Here is a 17,331-nt window from a genome sequence, read left to right as displayed (position 1 = left end):
ATCCACCTTGATTATGGTTTCATAATGGGAATTAACAGACTTCAGACACAAAATGGTAATTGGAGCTAGACAAATGGGACATTCCATTTTGTAAATCATCAGAGAATTCAGTATTGTAAGATCCACGGTGTCAAGAATGTGCCAAGAACACAAAATTTCAGTGATTATCTCTCACCACTGACAACACAGTGGCTCATGTGTTTCACTTACCTAGAGCAGTGGCGTTTGTGCAGGGTTGTCAGTGCCAATAGACAAGCAGTACTGCATGCAATAAATGTATAAACCAATGTAGGATGTACAATGAACATATCCATTAGGACAATGTGGTGAAATTTGGTGTTACTGGGCTATGGCAGCAAATGATCAACACGAGTGCCTTTGCTAACAGCACAACATTGGCTACAGTGCCTCTCCTGGGCTTGTGACATTATTAGTTGGACTCTAGAATGGAAAACTGTGGCCTGGTCAGATGAGTTCCAATTTCATCTGGTAAGAACTGATGGTGTGGTTCAAGTGTGGTGCATGAAGACATGAACCCAAGTTGTTAACAAGGCACTGTGCAAGCTGGTGTACACTCCATAATGGTGTGGGCTGTGTTTACATGGAATAGACTGGGTCCTCTGGTCCAAGTAAACCAATCATTGATTGGAAATGGTTATGTTTGACTACTTGGAGATCATTTTCAGTCATTCATGGACTTCATGTTCCCAAAAAATAATGGAATTTTTGTTTGAAGAACATTCTGGACAATTTGAGTGAATGATCTGGCCACCCTCACCACCCGACATGAATTTCATCAAATATTTATGGCACAAACTTGATCAGTGACTTCATGCACAAAATCCTACACCAGCAACACTTTCACAATCATGGATGGCTATTGTGGCAGCATGGGTCAGTATTTCTGCAGGGGACTTCCAATGACTTGTTGAGTCCATACCACATCAAGTTGCTGCACAATGCCAAGCAAAAGGAGGTCCAACATGATATTAGGATGTATTCCATGACTTTCATCACCACACTCTATATATTTAGTCGACATTCCATTACATACTGAATATCATCCTCTGTGGTTACAGTGTTAGTCATTGATACTCAGTGCAGCATTATTTAAAATGACACACCACATGAACCAAATTCTCCTGCAAATAGTTCTTCTTGAGTTGTCTGCTCCAGTTTAAAGAAAGTAACATTTAAAGAGCTCAATCCTTCCTTTTAGCCAATTAAAACACTCCATTTGAAACTGAAGTAAAATATTTAACAAAAAGATCTCTATAAATTGTAATTCCAGGACTTGCCTCTTTATGAGAAATGAATTGGTTCAGAAATGGCTTATACAATGTCAAACTCAAACTTTACTACACAACTACGAGGGTATGATTATAGACGAGCTTTCTATCCCTATGAACAGATTGCCAAATTCATGTTCAGTGGCAAATTTGACTTACCAGTTGCAAAGAATGCTGCTCAGATTGACTTTGTCAGCTTTTACATCTTCTTTACAACACATGCCGTTTGGATCTTCCTGACACAGTGTAACACTACTGTCTCTCAACTCCAGTGGAAAATATACTTTCTACATCCCAGAACCCTCTTAGTCCAACCTCTATTTAACCCCACCATCAATTAGTTTCTGCTGCCTTTCTAATATCTTGGGTCTGACTTACCCTAATCCACAATTTTTCTTTGTGATCCCCATTTACCTTTTACTATTCTCTTCCATTTTCTTGTTTCCAAGCTACTGATCCCACGTTATTTTCCGTGAAAGGTGTCTATGCCAATGCATTTCTATGCCCCTCTACACCAGACACTATCACTGCCTATTATGTATGCATATATTTTTTCATTTTCATGGTAACAGTTCATGCCAATACATATGTATTACATATGTTCATACATACCATAATGTGATCATGACACAAACTCTGGTAAGGAGAACATAGAAATAGGTATACAAAGTGGTGAAAAGTAACTAAAAAAGTTGAAAACAAATAAGTGTACAGGTCCTGATGGAATCCCCACATACTTAGCTTGCTTCTATTGTGAATGTCTCATCTGGCAGAAACTCGTAAGTAATTGGGGGAAAAGTGCTGGTGACTCCTGTATATAAGAAGGGTAAGAGAGCAGATATGTAAAATTACACACCAATATCCTTAAAGTTGGTTTGCAGAGGAATTCTTGAGCATATTCTGAGTTCAAATATAATTAACTTCCTTGAGAGAGAAAAGCTTATACCTACAAATCACATGGATTTAGCAAGCACTGTTCATGTGAAAATCAACTTTCCCTTTTCTCACACAATATCCTGTGAGCTGCAGCTGATAGGCAGTAGGCAGAGTCCACATTCCTAGCTTTCTGAAAAGTATTTGACACAATGCCACACTGCAAACTTGTTACTGAAGTTCCTACCATACGAAATGGTTTCTCAAGTATGTAAGTGTCTTGAAAACTTTTCAAGTAATGGAACATAGTACATTGTCCCAGAGGTGAGTGTTCATCAGAGACAAAAATATCTGCTTCATTGACCAAATATTATTGACATAAAACATAAATGTGACAGGGAGAGAACCACTGAAATAGTTGCAGTTATTGAGGTGGCTTGCTTGCACTATACATTTAGTATCTTGAGTATGAAGATGATGGTTGGCAATACTGTTAAAAATTCACATCTTGTGCCCTAACTTTGCACACGAGTCTAGTTCTTAATCCAGTGAATGATAATTAATATAACTAGCAGAATGTCCAGTTGGGCTCTTCTGGGCAGTGACTGTAGAAGTCGTGGTGCTATCTTGATGCACAGTATGGATACTGTTGGACTAACTGTTCACATGCTTTTCCATGTTCACACATTCTTCCTGAGTAGAGCCATGTGTCCGCTTACATTTGAATTTTCAGATGATTGTCCACATGGGAACTATTTGTGTGACATAACAGGAATTACAATGCAGTCCATGTTATGTGCGACTTCTATGGTTTCCGACCATACTATGTTGTGCCTCTCTAGAAGCTGGTCTTGTCATGTCTCGCCCTCTCTATGTGTGGCTGCATACATATCTTCTGGTGGACACATCATCCCTCCCCTGAATGATGTGGAGAGGGGGTGTGAAGCTTCATACTTGCAGACACATGAATTATGCTAGGTGCCCTCATGTCACTACCCCTGGCATTCATCCATGACATCTGAGGAAACTATAACCAAAACTTGAATGAGGGAGCAGCCAGTCAAGCTGATCTCCCACATCAACATCCATATCTTTATCTGTGGGATAAGCTGCAATGACTAATTCTAAATGGACATTATGGACTTACTACTGCTGGTGGTGATGTTGCGGTCCAATGATGGATGCCATTGAAGAGCCCCAAAATGGCTAGCTGCACCAGAGTTGTGCAAGGAAACAGCTTAGTGGTGCTCACTTCTGATGTATGTGCATTTTGCAGCCTCATTTGGTTTCTGTCTCAGGTTGTGACATCATTATCATTTTGGTCTCTCTATATTATGGGTCTGAGCTCTTGTATCACTTCCTCTGGTGCCCATGATTTCTTTCTATTTTTGTGTATGGTAATGAGTATCTGATCACTGACTTTGAAAATTTTTTTTCTTAATTGTTGTGTCTGCATGGTCTATGGGTGCATGAATGACTTGAGTATGGGCAGTAGAGTCCAGTGCAGTCTGCCATGCAATTTTTCTTCTAGTGATTTTGTATTATGTTGGGTGGCTCTGTACTGAGAAAAAAAGTTAATAATCCGTTATCCTTATTGTACTGCCATGGTCAGCTTTGTCATATGAAATCTGAATGTCCTTAAAAATCTTTCAGCAAGGCAGTTTGCTCTCAGGTTAAAAGATGTGGTTTTGAAGTGTCCTGTGTCATTTCAATCACATAATAGTTTGAACTCCTGGTATGAAACTACTGATTTTGGCAACCCTTCAATGACAACCTTTACAAAGCTTGGAATGTTTTCAGAGAAGTTACAGGTGATGTTTGTATTACATATGGTAATTTAGAAAATTCATCCATGACAATTAGCCACTAACTTCCAAAAATTGTCCAACATAGTCTGTATGTGAATGTGGCAAGGATTCTGATCCCTATGGCCATGGAAAATCTTGCTGCAGGGGAGCTGACTGGAATTTTTGACATAAATGTGGTTTAGCCCACATCACTTCTATGTCTTTATCTACATCTGCATCTACATGGTTTCTCTGCAATTCACTCTTAAGTGCCTACCAGAAGGTTCATCGAACCATTTTCATATACTACTTCTCTACTATTCCACTCTCGAATGGCATATAGGAAAAAGGAACACCTAAATCTTTCTGTTTGAGTTCTAATTTGTCTTATCTTATTATGATGATCATTTCTCCCATGTAGGTGGGTGTCAACAAAATATTTTTGCATTTGGAAGAGAAAGTTGGTGACTGAAATTTTGTAAATAGACCTCGACTTTGTTTCAGTGATTGCCACCCCAACTCACGTATCCTATGAGTGACACTTTCATCCATAACACAAAATGAGCAGCCCTCCTTTGCACTTTTTTGATGTCCTCTGTCTATCCTACCTGGTAAGGATCCCACACCACTCACCAATATTCCAGCAGAGGATGGGCAAGTGTAATGTAGGCTGTCTCTTTAGTGGGTTTGTCGCATCTTCTAAGTGTTCTGCCAACAAAGCGCAGTCTTTGTTTCGCCTTCCCCACAATATTATCTATGTGGTCTTTCCAATTTATGTTGCTTGTAATTGTAATTCCTAGGTATTTATTCAAACTGACAGCCCTTAGATTTGTGCGATTTATCGTATACCCAAAATTCATCGGATTTCTTTTAGTACCCATGTGGATGACCTCACACTTTTCTTTGTTTAGTGCCAATTGCCGCTTTTTGTACCACACAGAAATTCTCTCTAGATCATTTTGTAATTGGAATTGATCATCTAACGATTTTACTAAATGGTAAATTACAGCGTCATCTGCAAACAATCTAAGGGGGCTGCTCAGATTATCACCTAGATCATATATGTAAATCAGGAACCTCAGAGGGCATGAAACTATCTTGCAGAATGCCAGATATCACTTCTGTTCTACTCGATGATTTACTGTCTATCACTACAAACTGTGACCTCTCTGAGAGGAAATCATGAATCCAGTCATACAACTGAGACAATACTCCCTATGCACGCAATTTGGTTAATAGTCACTTGTGAGGAACGGTATCAAAAGCCTTCTGGAAATCTAGGAATATGGAATCAATCTGAGATCCCTTGTTGACAGCACTCATTACTTCAAGGCAATAATGTGCTGGCTGTGTTGCACAAGAATGATATCAGTCTATTCATCTATGCCTTTTGAAAATCAATGCTCACTGGCAATGAATGCAGTACAAAAGGAAGGTAGGAAGACAGGGGTTAATGTTTGGTTGACAATGAGGTCATTAGAGATGGAGCACAAGCTTGGATTGTGTCAAGGATGTTGAAGGAATCAGCTGTGCCCTTTCAAAGGAACCATCTTGGAACTTTCTGGGAGCAATTTAGGGAAATCATGGGAAACCTAAATCTAGATGGTCAAATGTGGGTCTGAATCTTCTTCCTCCCAAATACAAGTTCAGTGTGCTAATCACTGGGCCACCTCACTCAGTACATTTGATACATATGATATCCCAGTGGCACTGATGCAGCATTTTGTGGAAGTGGCTATCTACACTCCTGGAAATGGAAAAAAGAACACATTGACACCGGTGTGCCAGACCCACCATACTTGCTCCGGACACTGCGAGAGGGCTGTACAAGCAATGATCACACGCACGGCACAGCGGACACACCAGGAACCGCGGTGTTGGCCGTCGAATGGTGCTAGCTGCGCAGCATTTGTGCACCGCCGCCGTCAGTGTCAGCCAGTTTGCCGTGGCATATGGAGCTCCATCGCAGTCTTTAACACTGGTAGCATGCCGCGACAGCGTGGACGTGAACCGTATGTGCAGTTGACGGACTTTGAGCGAGGGCATATAGTGGGCATGTGGGAGGCCGGGTGGACGTACCGCCGAATTGCTCAACACGTGGGGCGTGTGGTCTCCACAGTACATTGATGTTGTCGCCAGTGGTCGGCGGAAGGTGCACGTGCCCGTCGACCTGGGACCGGACCGCAGCGACGCACAGATGCACGCCAAGACCGTAGGATCCTACGCAGTGCCGTAGGGGACCGCACCGCCACTTCCCAGCAAATTAGGGACACTGTTGCTCCTGGGGTATCGGCGAGGACCATTCGCAACCGTCTCCATGAAGCTGGGCTACGGTCCCGCACACCGTTAGGCCGTCTTCCACTCATGCCCCAACATCGTGCAGCCCGCCTCCAGTAGTGTCGCGACAGGCGTGAATGGAGGGACGAATGGAGACGTGTCGTCTTCAGCGATGAGAGTCGCTTCTGCCTTGGTGCCAATGATGGTCGTATGCGTGTTTGGCGCCGTGCAGGTGAGCGCCACAATCAGGACTGCATACAACCGAGGCACACAGGGCCAACACCTGGCATCATGGTGTGGGGAGCGATCTCCTACACTGGCCGTACACCACTGGTGATCGTCGAGGGGACACTGAATAGTGCACGGTACATCCAAACCGTCATCGAACCCATCGTTCTACCATTCCTAGACTGGCAAGGGAACTTGCTGTTCCAACAGGACAATGCACGTCCGCATGTATCCCATGCCACCCAACGTGCTCTAGAAGGTGTAAGTCAACTACCCTGGCCAGCAAGATCTCCGGATCTGTCCCCCATTGAGCATGTTTGGGACTGGATGAAGCGTCGTCTCACGCGGTCTGCACGTCCAGCACGAACGCTGGTCCAACTGAGGCGCCAGGTGGAAATGGCATGGCAAGCCGTTCCACAGGACTACATCCAGCATCTCTACGATCGTCTCCATGGGAGAATAGCAGCCTGCATTGCTGCGAAAGGTGGATATACACTGTACTAGTGCCGACATTGTGCATGCTCTGTTGCCTGTGTCTATGTGCCTGTGGTTCTGTCAGTGTGATCATGTGATGTATCTGACCCCAGGAATGTGTCAATAAAGTTTCCCCTTCCTGGGACAATGAATTCTCGGTGTTCTTATTTCAATTTCCAGGAGTGTATTTGGAGGGAATTGTGTATAGTTTTTTGTTATTACTACTACTACTGCTGCTACTACTACTACTACTATTGTTATTATTATTATTATTATTATTATTATTATTATTATTATTATTATTTTTTCTTTATTTTATGAGTAGATTCTCTTTCATTCCAGTCAGGTATTGCTGGCTGCTGTGGGACCACTCCCATGGCTCACACTCATTACTTGGCCAATGTTGCTAGCCTAGCAAAGTTCTAACAGTTGGAGATTGCTGATCAATAATGAGAGTGTAGGATAATGATCACATGAGACCTCAGCAGATGGAAGCAGAGTGATGGTTCCAAAATGGATGCTTTCTCTGCAACCATCTCTTAGCCTTCAGCATGCCTCCTCCTGTACTCTCCCATCCTACTGTGCAGTTCAGTCTTAATAGCCCCCCTCAAATAGGTTACTTGTCTAACAAATATGTTCCCTGTTCTTAAAAGCTACCAGATGTTCACTCCTCAGCCTCAGCTTCCCATTCTGTACATCTGGTGTCAGTCATTGGGATCTGACCCACGTTATGGTCCAGAAACAACCTATATTTTTGCAACTGGATGCTGCCATACACACAGTGTCACAGTTGGGTGAGAGGCTTGGCTGTGCCTAGTGATCGTCCCTTGATGCTGTGGTGTATGAGCCTATTTATTGTACCAGGTGCATTTTGTCTTCATTACCCACTAACAACAAGTGGGCTGAGAGCCATGAGATGCTCTTCAGTTGCTGGTCCACAGCAGCCATGTCCAGATGCCATTACTGAGATGCTACCTGCCTGCCCTGCCATGCCAAGTGGCACTGAGCAAAGTCCAGTCAGAGTGTCATGTACTGCACTTATGTTGCAGTGCAGCCTGCTTGACCACAGCCCTGCTGCGGACGCACCTGCCACCATTGCACCCTCACTGGTGCATGATTGGATTGAGAAAAGTCCCTGAGAACACTGCCCCATCTGCTGCTGTGCAGGTGGTCCAGGTGATCACACTGCCTTACAGTCTTGCTATTGCACAGCCTGTTTGATGGCCATTTAGTCGACACTATGGACCATGCTGTGTGACACGAGTCACACTGCAGCCTCCAAGCCCACCCATCAGTGCAGCTGACTGCTGTGCACATGCCTGCTCTACCTGAGGTTTTTATATTCAGTGCTAGGGGCACCCCATGCCTTGCTTCCATTGTAGCCAGCCCCTGCAGTCAACCGTGCCACAGCCCTACTGTCACAAATTGCTGCACCCAATGTAATTGTTGGCATGCCAAATATTGCAGCCACAGACTCATGAATGACAAAACTGTCTTAGACAATGGCAGGGTAAATCAATGTCTTTGCAGTAGTTACTCATTAGAGTGGAACATTTGCTCTGTTTTGCAATATTGCATTAGCAACCTTATCCCTAATCCATAGACGAATGCCCATCACACATGCACACAGGGAGAGAGTGGTGCAGGGGAAGGTGATAGTGAAGATTATTTCAAAACTTTGCAACAGTGTGTTGACACACTGGCACATAAAACTTTTGACTTAGAGGAGAGATTAGAGTAGTTTTACATGTTAAAGGAAAATGTGGAGACTCAGGCTACTGCTGTGGGGCCCAGAGAAACTGAAAGTAAGACTGCTGCTGTCCCAGAGTTTAGTATAGTGAGCAGCTTCACTGCTTTTATTGTCATTCCTTCTTTCTGAGGGAACTCTCCAAAATTTCTACAAAATACCTGTGATGTTTGTCACATGTGCTTGTGGCTGGAGGATTTGCTGTTAAATGTGGCATGCTTAAACTTTTCAGGTGGTGTGCTTACCTATGTAGAGTCACTTGATGCACTGAAGCATGCCAAAAAGGCTGAAATTCTTGCATGGATGTTAACAGAGAAGAACACAGACAAGAGAATCATCAGTTATTATTGCAATAAGCTAGACGCTCTTCAGCAGAGGCTGTGGAAAGATTTTGAGGCAGACAACAGAATCCAGATGATTTCATGTTGTGTCTATTGTATTTTGGGAAGAGACGCAACACATAATGATGTCTTACTAGAAGAAGCTGAAGTTTGGTCAGTCAATATATTTACCTAAAATATCAGTCATAAAATCAGTGGTGAAATGAAAGTTACATCACTCTTCCCTTTAAATGAAGCAGTCCATTCAGTGCCACTGCACAAGGAATCAGGCTTTTGGATGGGTCATACTGCCAATGTTGAGCCCCCTTGCCACCATTGCTAAGAAATTGATCATTTGGGTGCTGACTGCCCTCAGTCACAAATTAGAGCAAATTATGCCTAGGACAGCTATCAGAAAATAAGGACCGTAGGAGAGCAAATCAAGAAAACAATAGGGGAGCAGTAGCAGCCATCTCTCTGTATTCCCAGTAAGATTCTTAAACCCTGTTAAATTTAGTGGCCTAAAAGAAGTGGAAGTCATGATTGTATTGGGAAAGATGCAAAGATGAAAAGTGAGAATTTTGGTTCATAATGGTGCTCAAGTGCATAGTATTCTTATCCCCTGGTGATGAGCAGGTGTTAAAGTCTTCCGACTATAGCATCAGTAGTTTAGGGGCTGAAATAATTAAGCATGTAGGAACTTGGTATGTCATATAGGCAACCGATGGGAGGGCATATGGATCTGAGGTGGCATCTTTGATGAGGCAAGGGCAGGGAGGATGTTGATGTCATTCTGGGGAATGACTTTCTTCACTGTTATCAGGTTGTGATTGACTAGCAGTCACTAACTGTCTGATATGGAGAATTAATTCACCATTTTTCCAGTGACAGCACTACATAGATGAGAGAAACAATAGAAAACAAGTCTGTTCCTTGAGTGACTACTGAACCATGTATCTTGGTGTTAAAAGCCATAACTCCTGTAACTATATGTGGTGCTATTGGAAGGGTTCTCTGAATGACAGCCAAAAGGAACTACTTTTCTGGTCAACCTGCTCAGCCAGAATGAGATTCTTGACAGTCTTCAGGTTCATGTTGAATGAGGCCTTTGTAGCGTGGAAACTGTGAATAGCAAAATGTGTATCCCAATTTGCCTAGAGAGAGATTTTGTTATAACACATGAAATTATGATGGCTAGTATACAAGAGATGGAAAGAGAAAAATTCCAAAGGGATAGTAAACAGAGTCATTCCCATGAGAGAAGTTTATACAATCCCACCACTCCTTAGGTACTATTTGCAGGAGAACTTGTCCTATTTGTCTGAATCAAATTGAAGTTTCCAGTATTGGAAGAGGTAGCTTGGTTGCTATCTACAGATCTAGTCTACCACAAAATGCTGACTGGAAATGCTAGGCTGATGGCACAAAAACTCTACTAAATATCATATCACTTTTAATCAGTTGTGAAAGAAAGTATTCAGCAACCGCTTGATACTGGAATCATACAAGCTTACTCTAGTCCCCAGGCCTCACCTACTGTACTCATTCCCAAAAAGTCAGTTAATGGTGATAATTCCTATCACCAGTAAATAAAGTCATCACCTATCTACTACCTCATATGGGCAATACTTTTAATAGGTGGGGGAATTTCAAATATTTTACTATCCTGAATGTGAAATCAGGCTATTGTCAGATTCCTATTGTGCCCCAGGGTAGGCTGAAAACTGCTTTTGTAATGTCCCCTACACTACACAAATTTTTGAGCATGCCTTTGATTTACAAAATGTGTGCTCCAAATTTCAGTGATTTGCTGATTTGTTGTTAAGGTCTGTTGCTAGTGAATCCATATCGAAAAATTGATTTTTTGTTTTTCATCTTAAAACAATGTTTAGTGTTTTTTGAATAATATGGTAGTTAAAAAAATTGAATTGGACATTGGGAAGTTGTTTAAAAACCAACTCAATGATCTTTCATTGTGCAGCCACACGGTTCCTCTGCTTTCACACATCAGATGTTGTCATTAGGCACCTGTTTGAGCAAAGAATACTATGCAACCATTTTTTGAGTTGGTGGCCCTGTTACAGGATACACTTTGTGATGCTATTGCATTTTCTCTTATATATTTTTGGTTTCCAACTGTTGATTTGCTTATAAACTTGTGTGTAGTTTGCGTTGTTACTAATCTGATGTTCCTGGAGGTTATAATGCCTCCAGAAAACTGTTTTGGTAGTGGAAAATGTAAGTTTTATGGCAATTTGTTTATTGTGCCTGATTGCAGATACTGTGTAAGTACAATTACAAACTGACTGGATGTTAGGTTGACAGGAAAACATGTGCAACTAGTGAAGTTTGTGTTCACCATCACTCCCTGCCATTTGCAGCTTTAGATGCAATGAAGCCTATATACAGGGGCCTGTGTAACAGTTAAATCTCGTCATGGTACTTACAGAGAAAGACAAAAAATGTGAATGAATGTTGAACCAATTGATATCTAGATGCCTGCCAAAAACAGTGTTTGTTGGATTCAGAACTATGAAATTAGGTTTGTTGAATGCCATAATTTGTTTTAAAGATGATGCAAGTTGCATGTATCAAGTTCTAGAGTTGCTAGAAATATATTATGGGCTCAGTATGAAACAATCACTGGTGGCAATTGATTCCATGAGAGTGGCTGCAGCTGAAAAGTGGAGCCTTGAAATAACTAAAGTTATTAGGATACCAAGGAGGAAAACAAAAAGAAGGAGAGAAAATGAAAACATAAACCAATAAGATTATGCAATGGGAATGTGTTAGCAACAACAGACTGTGTCTTAGATCAAATATAGCTTTGAATTGAATTTTCCAAGAATTAAAACGTCTGACATGTTTATTTTGCACTCAAAAACCTATTTGAGGTAACAATCTGAAAATTTTTGGATATTTCAGGATATTATTTGGAATGAAGTAGACTACAGACATTAACATACTATCAACAGCAAGAAAATAAATACTGATTAATTATTTAAAAAAGCAACCTTTATTTTGATTATCAGATGTAAATATTTCTAGAATAATAACTTGAGACTGAAATGACATTATTGTAGTCTGCTTTTTAGACAGACACATTCTTAATGTGCACTTACAATTTCAAGCCCCTAAGTGAAATAGTCATTCAATGCATAGCTTCCAAGTATGAACCGGCAAATAAAAAAGGTAATTTTCTGATCTTCACAAAAATATTGTAATAAAGTCAATGTGATGACTAATGTGATTAATTTTACATCAAAATGTTCAGCAAGAAATACTCCAATTGTCCTACAAGTTTCATTCTACTAAGAGTTCAGTTTTTTTATTTATTTTTTTATTAGAGTAGTGTAAACTTTAGTTATTTAGGCATTCACAGACAAGTCACCTTAAGGGGTTCAAAGCCAGTTGTGTGCTTGGTTTATTTAGATGATATTACTGTATTTTAAGAAAGATGGAAAAACAGGCCAAATGACTAAGAGGCATATTGTCACAACTGCAAGAGGTACATTTGAGACTGAAGTTTTAGAAATGTTCTTTTGCAGAATCTCAGGTTCAGTACTTTGGTTATATTACCAGTTTTGCTGGATTAAAACCAAATCTGCATTTAACGGAAGCAGTAGACAATTTTTCTGTGCCCACCAACATAAAGAAATTACAGAATTTTATCGGTCTAGTAAATTATTATCATCATTTTGTCAAGAATTATGCTACAGTAACCAAAGCCTTAATGAAATTGTTCAAAAAAGCCATACATTTGGGTGGATTGTGGAATACAAGACTCCAGTGCAACAGGTAAAAGATGTCTTAACAAGTTCTTCCTTGCTGATACACCTTTATTTTGGGAATCTACTCCCAGGGCCTTGTTTTGATTTAAGCCTTTCAATGCTTTGTCAGATTCTTCATGCAGTATCATATCTCCCTTCTCATCTTCCTCTGCGTTCTCTTCCCTTTCCACAATATTGCCCTCAAATTCAGCTCCCTTGTACAGACCCTCAATATACTCCTTCCACCTTTCTGCTTTCCCTTCTTTGCTTAGGACTGGTTTTCCATATCAGCTCTTGATATTCATACAGTTAGTTCTCTTTTCTCCAAAGGTCTCTTTAATTTTCCTGTAGGCAGTATCTATCTCACCCATAGTGATATAGGCTTCTACAGCCTTACATTTGTCATATAACGATTACTGCTTACTGAGTGAATATGATTATGAAATGTGTCATTAGCTGGGGAAGCTTCATCAAAAAGCAGATGGTTTAAGTAGGAAGGTCTGTGTATTGCAAGCAGATGAAGTGCTTATTGCAGAACTGAAAGCAGCTCAGAGACAGGATTGAGAATATCAGCAGTATGTCACCCTCTCCAATGTTATACCCAATGATGATGTTATTTACCACAAAACCCCACTTGGGATCCACTTAGTGACACCCAGAGTGCTTCAACAATGGCTAATATCCAGTGTTATGATAGCACGCAAGCCTGCCATAGAAGAAAATGTGTCACTAATGCATGAACTATCACATACTACTGATGGAAAAATCATGGCCTGATGAGAATCATATGTGCTTGCCTTCTGTGTGCCAAAAGAGCACAGCAAATGTGAGCACAGATTCTGCTGCAAACTTTTTCAGAAGCTTCTATGCCCTTTAAGATTGCAGCATTAGATGCTATGAGACCCTTCCCACAGAAACAACAAGAGAATAAATAAATTCTCTCATTTATTTATCTTTTTTAGCAGTGCCTCATTTTGGTAATATTTGCTGATATGGTGGTAGAAACCATAGTAAAGGCCTTTTTGAATCACTTAGTATTATCGTTCGAAGTTCCGACACCATTCTGAAGCAACAAGGAACATGTTTTACGTATGCCTTATTTTTACATGTGTGCAAGTTGTTGAGGATTAAGACATAGAGAACCACCCCCATCCAACTTAAAGCCAATCGCCATGTATAATGTGTTTGTAAGACTATTGTGAAAATGTTATCTTATTATGTAAATAACACATATAAATACTGGGCTCAATATCTGCCATACATATTGTCTACTTATAACAGCAGAATTCACAAACCAATGGAATATGCACCTGTGAGGTAGTATATGGATGCCTAATGAGCTTTCCCTTTGAATTCAGTAAGTTACCACCAAGTGTTGCTTTGAACAAAGTGGAATGTTTAGCCCAGCTGCTTCAGATGATTTTGAGGAATGTCTAGAAAAGTGATTTCAAAGCAGCAAGGAGACATATTCAGAGAAACAACTAAGGTGTAGTGTTACCATCCTACTGACAGGGAGATGATGTTCTGTTGTGAAACCTGCCAATGAAAAAAAAGTAAAAAAAAAAAAAAAAAACCTAAATAGCTTTTTCCACCCAATGAAAGGCCATATCAAATGACATATTTGACATATCCAGTGAATGTTGAAATGCAGTTGACTGACTGCTCTGTGGCTATCCGTTTCAATAGACTGAAACCTAATCACAGGGCCACCATGAGACAAGTCCATTGTTTTGATTCAATTCAATTCAATTTGTTATCATCCATTTTATCATATACATGATATAGAAATTCTTATATAGAAAGAGAGAGAGAGAGAGAACATGATTTATATTTTTAACAATTAAGGGAAATAACGTGTTCTTAATTGCACTTTACACATCTTGTCTTATTTTTACATGGAAGATGAAAAAAAAATGCACAGTTTATACAAAAAATATTAGTTAATGGAAATAATATTTTCTTAATTACACTTCAATATTTTCTTAATTACACTTTACATATTTTGTCTTCTTTTTACATGCAAGTTGGAAAAAAAGAAGGTTTATGCAGAACAATCAAAAGATGAGCACTATCTGTTTAGATAACAAAGAAATTCATAAACATTATAGAAACTTTGACCTAATAAGAGCATCTTTAATTCTTTTTCAAATATGTATAAGTTTTTATGCTATTCATTTCTTTTGGTAAGGCACTGAACATTATTTTGGGTAGATACATCACACTATTTTGGTACAGGAATTTTGAATGTATGGTTCTATGGAAATCATGCCTGTTTCTGGTTTGATAATCATGTACTTCACTGTTTAGAGAAGAGAATTCTTGATTTGCCTTCAGGAAACATACTGATTCATACATGAATAAACTAGGGAGGTTCAAAATTTTCAACTCCTTAGAGTCCTCTACAGGGATCTCTGTAGGAAACACCCTTCAGAATATGAATAGCTCTCTTTTGGAGCTTAAGACAACATTTTGTGAAACCTGTATTCCCCCAAAATATAATACCATATCTTAGATTACTATGTATGTAAGAATAGTAAGCTCATAGTACTGTTTCAGAATTGCAGTTTTCTTTAAGATTTCTTAATATATAACAGCATTTACTAAGTTTTTTATTCAATATGTTTTCCCCATCTCAAGTTATTGTCCAGCCATACACCAAAAATTTTGTATAACAAGTTTGTTTTGTCTGACATTTCCCAATCTCAACTCTTATATTATTTTTTACTTTGTTCCTTATGTGCCTAAAAATCATCCAAGTGTTTTTTGTCATTTATAATTAAGTAATTGTCCTGGAACCATTCAGCTACTTCATTTATTGTTGAAGTTAAGGTTTCTTGTAGGTCAGCTTCACTAATTCCCTTGATAAGAAGGCTCATATCTTCTGCAAAAAGTGCTGATTTTGCTCTTGTTGGATGGTTAGGAAAATCATTAATAAAATGTAAGAAGAGCAGAGAGCCTAGAACAGAGCCCTGGGGTACACCACAGTTGACTTTCAGATATGTTGAGTAATATTTTGTGCCATTATGTATTATTTCAACACTTTGATATCTGTTGCACAGATACAATTGAAACCAGCTGTACGCTTTTCCACATACTTCATAGAAATACAGTTTCTCTATCAAAATATCATTGCTGATGAGGTCAAATGCCTTGTATAGATCTAAAAATATTCCAAATTTTAAGTCCGCATTATCCATTGCAGTTAAAACCTATTCCAAGTAGTGATATACAGCTGTTTCTGCAGACCTGTTTTTCTTGAACCCATTCTGTGCATTGGTTAGAATTTTGCATTTGTTAAGGAAACTCAACAGTTTCTGTGCTGCCACCTGGCCGAGCCAACGCATGTAGATGCCAAGACTACCACCTGAGACATGAGTATGGCCTTCTTTTTGTGCATGAACTTATTACATGGAGAGCTTATAGTCTCCTAATGACATGTATTCAGTTGTGAGACTTTACCCTGAGCAGTTCAGTGATTTCCAGTTGCTAACACATTCATTAGGAAGTTCCAAAATTGAAGTGTGAGTTCTAGGTTTAGTTTTATTGCAGTAAATTGTCCACTGTTGGGCTGTGCATAAATGAACAAAATGTTGTTAAAATTAAACCTAATATTCAATAAGAAGGTTGGAACATTTTCATTGTTTAAATATATTTTGATCATGGTTTGTTTTTATGTGGGAAACTTTGGCCATAAGCACAAAGTGCATTTACCTTGGTACCACACATTACTTTTTGTGATACTTATATCTACCTTTTGTCTTTGTGAAGCGTCACCATAAAGTTCTGTTGATTGTTTACAACTTCTTTATATATCAACCCCATTGCAAAGATGGATGGCTATGAGCCAGGAAGGTGCAAGCAGGTGATGGATGGGAGATGATATCCTATGATGATGATGAGTAGTGTTTTAGGGCGCACAACAACGAGGTTATCAGCGCCCGATGATATCCTATGAGGATTCACAGAAAAGCAGCTGTAGAGGTAATAAGTTCTCTACTGAAGCAACTGTGCTGCATAATATACCTGGTCAGTGACCAGCTGGCCAATGAATTCTATGTGGCTGCCTGCTTGCACATCCCATGATGCTGACATGGATCCTCCACTGAATGGCAACAACTATGTTGCACAAGGCAGCACAAATCCTGGGCCAGCAGTGTGCACTTGATGATGGTGTCTCTGCTATGTCCCCAGGCAGTTCATCATAGTGATGGATGGCCATCATGATAATATGCCCATCCTATAATGGTGGAAGACAGGTGACGTGCATGGGGTGTGACCCATTGCCCCTGGGCAGCAGTCGGCCATGCTGCTGGAGTCGACCTGGGATGGCCAACTGTGCTGTAACACTAAGGCTGGGTGGGGAGATGGGGAGGTGGGGGGGTAAGAGGGGAGGAGGTGGGGGGGGGATAGGGGAAGGGGGAAGTTGGGAGGGTGAGAGGGGAACCTAGTTCATAGAGTTGTTTCCTTGTCGTGACCTCAAATCTGACTTCTACTGGCAGGTCCATGTGACAACCTCATCCAGCATCTTGGCAGGGCTTCAACAGAGAATAATTTCATTACAAAATG

At 40.2% G+C, this 17,331-nt stretch overlaps 1 protein-coding gene across 3 annotated transcripts in view; it reads left to right on the top strand.

Annotated features, from left to right (window-relative positions):
- LOC124721931 (solute carrier family 22 member 7-like) overlaps positions 1-17,331 on the top strand; it is a 209,224-nt gene that overhangs the window by 163,810 nt on the left and 28,083 nt on the right. The gene's annotated exons all lie outside the window — the stretch shown is intronic.

Source organism: Schistocerca piceifrons, chromosome X (assembly GCF_021461385.2).
Source record: "Schistocerca piceifrons isolate TAMUIC-IGC-003096 chromosome X, iqSchPice1.1, whole genome shotgun sequence".
Taxonomy (NCBI): domain Eukaryota; kingdom Metazoa; phylum Arthropoda; class Insecta; order Orthoptera; family Acrididae; genus Schistocerca; species Schistocerca piceifrons.
This window is presented reverse-complemented; position numbering and strand designations above follow the sequence as displayed.